Here is a 7,118-nt window from a genome sequence, read left to right as displayed (position 1 = left end):
AACCTTACTCTCATGTCATTTCAGACCCGGCCACTCCCCCCTGCTCTGCACTACTAGTTAATTGCATTCACCTGGCCTTCCCATACTCACCTGCTCCCCATCAGCTAATCAGCCCCTCAGTATATATTCCACTCCATTTCCCTCAGTTCTCTGCCAGATTGTCTATCGTGTTCACGTAGCGCTCCAGCTGATCCTGATCCTGATCCTGATCCTGATCCTGCCTGCGTTTAGACCCACCCTTTGGACCTTGGATTCCCCTTTTGCCTGCCCCTACTGGACTTGTTTGCCGTGCTATCCTACTACCTGGTTTGACTTCTGCTTATTATTAAAACCTTTTTGCTGCACCTGAACTGTTGTCTGTCGTGCTATTGGGTTCTTGACTGCCATTTTGTGAAAACCTGACAAATCCCGAACTACCCCTTTTTAGTGAGTTTTATTCACTTGTTTCTTTCAATCCCTAATAACAACTGAACCACAGAATTGTACCGGTGATCCAGAAATTATTCTCAAAGCTTTTTCCCACTGGTTGTGAGAATTGTCAGTTCAACAGCTAATGCTGTTTCAACCCAGTACAATTGTCAGAACAGTTTAAGGCTCACAGTTTCCGCTGTACACTTTGAACACTTTCTTGGACACAGAAGCATGGAAGACTGCTAACTTAATTGCACAGTAATAGGAGTTGTAAAGCAACACTTTGTGGCCTGGTGTTCCATTTGTCTTTTCTGTGCATCCGTTCACATTAGTGCTAAATAAAATAATTAATCGTAATACATTGATTTAAATGGATAATACACTTGTCATTCTAGATAGTGTGCAAATTAACATAAGAGCGATTTTACCATGTTGTCTGTCAGTCTTTTTCACACTTAAACGTCCAAACCAAGGTTCACGTCTTTGTTCTGGTTGGTTTGGTTTCACATTGCAGTTTGTTTTTTGAGCATGTTAAAGAACGATAGTATAGCCAATTGTATAGAGATTATATGGAATACAAGAAGCGAATATAATTATTTTTTTTTACTATGGAAAAGGGGTAGGATTAAATAAGTGTATACTTCTTCCTGTTCCTTTTCTGTCATATCACATCAATACAGATAATTAGTTTTCTTTTTGTGAAGTCATTTAAACATTTTGTTTTCATTTTGTTTTGTATTGTTTTTGATATGTCTGAAATAAAATAAAAAATTCAAACTTTTCATGACGTACCATTAGGTGGGTGGTTGTTGTGGAGAGAGATTATATTCTGGTAAGAAATATCTTAGAAGCCGCTGTGGTGCATCTGGTAAAAATGCGCAGAGGATGTATAGTCCAAATGGGGTTTAATGAAAGAATGCAGAATAAACATCGGTGGTTCACAACTGTTGGAATGAGTGTGGTTCTGTAAATAGACAAATACAGAAAGAATACTTAGCCACACATAATACAATGCTGCTTATACACACCAGGCTAATAATATTACAGTCAAACAAACAGTAATATAAAACATAACAGCGATCCCTTAAATAATTAAATAATATGCGTCACGTTCATATGTTACATAATGGCGTTCTGACGCTGCCGTTGCATTAACATAGTTTACAGTACAGAAAACGCTAGTAATGGCGATCTAACAATCAACATAAAACGCCCTTACATAAGCATAAAGGGGGAGGTACTTACAGGTATATGAACGCACACAATACCGGAATAATCAACAGTTAAAACACACGGCCAACTCTCTCAGGCCGTCCGCGCAGAAGTCCGCTGTCACACTGTTCCCTCGGCAACTACATCACCCGCTCACTCTCTAATTAGATGCACGAGAGGAGACGTCAGGTGTGCATGCACCGAAAGCATGACCATACGTTAACACTGGCCGCTCACGTGAACAGCTGTAGTGACTAACCAACGGCCCTTTACAACAGTGGTGTTCATCAGTTTGACTGAATTAATAAAATCCAGCAGCGCTACAGGTGGCCGCCTTGACCACGCACACCTACTGCTATAACTACTGTTGTATATAAATAAGAAAATGTATTTAAGTCTCCACTTTTGAATGGATAGCCAAACCACAAGGTTGACATAGCATTGAAATATACAGATATCCCAGATGGATGATAATGACTTTGGTATCACTGCCTTTTCATGTAGTGATACCAGCATGTCAAGTTTCTAATGTATCCAGCAACTAGATTAAATGGCACAAACATCCATGTTTCCCAGATAATCCATCCTAATCACTTTGGTAAACCCAGGACATTAAGAACTAGCACTGTCATTATGTTCGCATTTGTTTCACAATAAAATGCCTCACCATTAAGTTGAATGATATAGAATTCATGTCATTAATGCTGAGTTTAGTGCCTTTGTTAGCAGGATAACACACACAATTAAGATGGGGAACATTGAAAAACATTACCCGTTTTAAAGGTCTCATATTATAAACTTTTCTGTCAATATTATATGGTCTTAGAGGTCCCTAATACGTTTTTCTTTAGTTGTTTGCTGAAAAAACCGTTCAGATAATTTTTTGTAGCATAAACAGCATGTTATGGGCAAAAGCTGGTTGCTTGTCCCAAAGCTAATAGCAATACACCAGTCAGGCAAAAATACCAATAAAAACAATTATTTTAATTTCACCATTAAAAAAAAAGGACAAGTAGCTTCCTATCCATTGTGTTATTAAAAACGAGGCATTAATAGACTGCTGTGGTTAAGATAAATTAGTGGATTATGAGCAAAAGCATTCTGTGTTGGTGTATGTAACATTCAGCATGCTTTGCTGTACTACGGGCATCTTGTCGCTTAGCGGGGAAAACAACATAGCTGTCGCTCGGAAAATTTTCCAGAGGAGGTCGGGGCCGTGGACCAATAAGAAATGGGGGGGGGGGGGGTGGAGTTATCATAGACTACTGCACGGTGGAAGTTTCTGGTTACTAATGTGGGGGGGAAGCATGGACATAAAAAGAAAATATGGGGAAGTGGCTGTGCCGACTGTGACGTTACAGTCGGCGAGAATTCTGACTGGAGTATATTGGAGAGGTTTTCGGAAAGGGGGAGGGTGAGGAAAGGAGAGATTTTTTTGAAACTTTGGCAGTCCCTAGGCCTAGGCACACCGTGGACCCATAGTTATGTTCCAACCAGGGGTGTAAAGTAGCGAATTACATTTACTCGCGTTCCTAGTTTTTTTGTGTACTTGTAATTTTTTAAGTGATTTTTTTATGACATGCGCGACCGTGAGAGAGAGAGAAAAAAAGGCACCTCAAAACATCACGACCAATTAGTTTACTCACTTTAAGTCAAATCCAAGTGGTCTATGACCAAGCAATAAAGGAATAAAAAACACATGGAGTTTAAAGCTCCTTGACTCTTGCCACCACAACAATCATCAATTAAAGGCCTACTTCACCGGTTTGAATATGAAGGTGTATTGAATTCTGAGATCCTATGTGGTATAAATGTGCGAAAAAAAATTTAATCGGTTCATCCTAGCCTGAGAAAAGGCAGAAAGAGTGTTTTTTTTAACCCTATATTTCTCTTTCTCGTGACATCACAGAAAGAGAAATATAGGGTTAAAAAAAACTTTCTTTGTAAATATTACTGTGATGTCTTTTACTGTGACATCACAGTAATATTTACAAAGTACGTTTTTTTTATGAAGGTGGGCTGTTAGTCTTGTTTCAAATTTGCTTCACACAATTCCCTCTTTTGTCTGTTATATTCACAGCTTTATAGAACAGAATAAGTCAGTTTGTTGTGAAATGTGTCTTATACAGTATGAGGAAAGAACCTGCAGTAAAGTGTGGTTTAATTCAATTAAATTGATAGAATAGAAAAGTTGCTTTAGCATATGTGCTACTTTGACATCAAATTCAGCACAGTGCAAGTGTGAGATGTTGGGCTATGTATGTGCCATGTGATTGCTGTTCATCCCTAGTGATCAGAAAGCGGCAGGGATGAATCGGGACCCTGTCGGGAGTCAAGGCTTCTGTCATCGTCACCCACAGAGACGGCGCAGCAAAGGAAAGAATTGCAAAAGAAGAAAAAAGGAGTCATGACATTTACAGTAATGAGCGTGAGGTAAATAGGAGGCTAGCGGGGGAGACAAATGAGAGAGACACGGAAGATTGCAAAATGTACCCTTTTCATCTGGGGGTCTGCTCTCCTGGTAACACACTAAAAGAAAGTGTGTTCTTGCGACAAGCTCCCTTTCCCCCTGCAGCTTCCTCCCACCTCTCTCTCTCTCTCTCTCCTCCTCTCCGTGTGTCTGTCGCTGCCCTTCTCCTGCACTGCTCAGTGGGGAGATCTGAGAAAGCACCGGGCAAGGAACATGTAGGAACAGGAAAATGATAAAGATGATCAAACACTGGAGATGGAAGGAGATTTGCAGGCTTGTGTGTCACCAGACCTCACCTTTGTGTGTGTGTGTCCAGTGCTGCAGGATAATGAAGTCGGATGGGACAGGCATAGAGATGACTATAAACCTTGGTCAGCTTGGCCACGGAGGGGCCGTGCAGACGCCTCACTTACCTAGACAATCAATGTTGTCAAGGGTTTGGCCCGTGCCAAGTGGTATTGCCCAGGCTGACTGTGTGGAGAGGAAGTTTAGGAGAGTAAATCTAGGACAAACATTCCAAAGGTGGCTCAGGGACACTAGCTGGAGTGGTGCTGTATAGCTTTGCTGACTGAGCAGAAGTTTTGACATACTTCTAAAGCTGCATGAGGCAGCAATATAACAATATACAAGTCAGTACAAATTTAAGTGCAGCGTTGTGCCTGGCTTCCCTTGGTGGCCATACTGTAGCCTACACTGTGCTTAAGGTTCCTGTACTGTGAAACGAAACCAAAAAGACACACCAATAAAACCTCTATATGCGACTATGGAAACCATTATAAGAGCAACCTTCTAAATTTACATTACATTATTTGTATTTTGTATTTATTTGCATTGCATGAGGGTTACTGTCAAATACCAGCACTGAAGCACACATAACAGGCTCAAAAGAAGTTAAATAGACATAAATCAACTCGCAGCTACCTATATTCATATTTTATTGCAACAAAACTGGGTAGGCTTTTTTTTGTGTGAAATCTTTTGGAAACTTATTATACCATTTAATCTCTGATCTGATCTTTTTTTTATTGTATTCTTTCTGTGCTTAGGCCTTTTTGCTTGATTAATTACCAGATTTTATTTTGTTTTAGTTTCCTTGTTAAGCACTTTGGTAACAGAAAGGTGCCATTGAAATAAATGTATCAAAATGTAATGTAACTCTACCTGTAATACGGGAAACACATGTGACATACTCACTTATTGGAACTATGTTAAATGCTAAAAAAAATTAAATACAATCTTCATAAGTAGGAAAAAAGGTATGGTTAGCAGTTGAAAAAAAGAAAAGAAAGTTAGCTAGCTTTGTCACTTTGTCAATAAAACCCCACTTAAATACACAAGTATGCATTTACCCAACACAACAATTAGCATTCATCATCATTAAGAGGTAATTATTCCTTAAAAGTTAAGTACTTAGCACTAAGGACATTAAGACACCCACTCATGATTCCCAAGATCATGTTTGTAGGTAGCAGGAAGGTTCCACAGTGCAGCTCTTAATCCTCCCAGAGCCGTCTGGTGTTCAGACAGAATGCAATGCCCGTTTTAAAGGCAGACAATAGAATTATGCGACAAGAAAAAAATTCAACTGGGACGGCAAAGTACAAAACACTACAACCCCAAAACATAACTTAAGAATACATTCTATTTTTGGACTTCTTTTGGAAAATAAAAAACTGTCCAGAAGAGTCTCATTGTTAGCATAGTTAGTAACAAACTGGTTATAAATAAGAACACATGACAAATAACATCACACACACGTCATGTCCCAAAATCTGTTTCCAGATTTGAGAATTTTACTTGTTTTTGGGATAGCAAACGAAGGTGTATGCTGTCATACGCATATACTTGTGTGTTTGTACTGTATAATTGTACAAATTGAGCTGCCAGCAGGACCATCTCTCTTGGCAGCACTGCCAGCACTAAATAGCTCATTAGTAATTGGCCATAATCCTGTTGTACACTCTCTGCTTTGCCAGATAACCAGAATGGCATCTCTGCATAAAAAGAAGAAAGAAAAAAACCTAAAAGCTGCCTCTATGAAAGTGGAGCTGGTTAATCACCTTCCCCTTGTTTCCCTCTGCTCTTCTCATCTCTTTGGCTTGCCACATCCCTGACGGACTGCCTGATCGAACAAGATGTAAACTGTATTCACAAAGGGAAAGATCTAAACATTTGACATCCTTAGAGTTTAGACATTGCTACCATGAGTTAAATTTAACATTTTTTTTATATATATATTTTGGGCATTTTTATACTTTATTGATAGTGCAGAGAGACAGTGGTGAAATGGGGCAGAGAGGGGAGTGACATGCAGAGAACGACCGCGGGCGGGAATCAAACCCGGGTCTGCTGCTGGGCCCGGCCCGGGGGAGATGTCCTACCAATTGAGCTAAGAACGCCCCGTTAAATTTAACTTTGTCTCTTGTGTAAGAGTGATACATATTGACTAGAGAAATCAGTGGTCCAAAAAAAGAGAGGAATCAGCCTTTATAAAATGTCTTGATGTATTTTCTTCTTGCTTAAATTCTTTTTTGAATGTGTGCTCTATGCTTGATGTATTTTGTTCTTACTTGATGTATTTTGTTATTGCTTATGTAAAGCACATTGAATGGCCTTGTGTCCGAAATGTGCTCTAAAAATAAACTTGCCTTGCCTTGCCTTTATCAAATCTCTCTCTCCATCTCAGTCTCTTCTTGTTACATCTGATTTTGTTTTCAATTCAATTATTATATACAATTGAAAAGAGTTGGGCTTATCTGAATCCTGAGAGCATCAGCAACTTTTTCATTCCACATCTTCACATCCCTGACCCTTAACGGTAACACTTTAGTAAAGTTTAGTTCGATAGTCCACTGTTGACACTCAACAAGCCATCAGTTGATACGCAGTTGCATGTCAACAGTGAATGAGTTTACATATCTCAACAGATAAGTAACATGAATTCAACTAACTAAGTTAACTATAAGTTGCACTATTAGTAGATGATTAGTTGATATTCAACAGAGCTTGTTCAACAGATAAAAAA

Source organism: Ammodytes marinus (assembly GCF_949987685.1).
Source record: "Ammodytes marinus genome assembly, chromosome: 5".
NCBI lineage: Eukaryota > Metazoa > Chordata > Actinopteri > Uranoscopiformes > Ammodytidae > Ammodytes > Ammodytes marinus.
Note: the sequence above shows the minus strand (reverse complement) of the source record.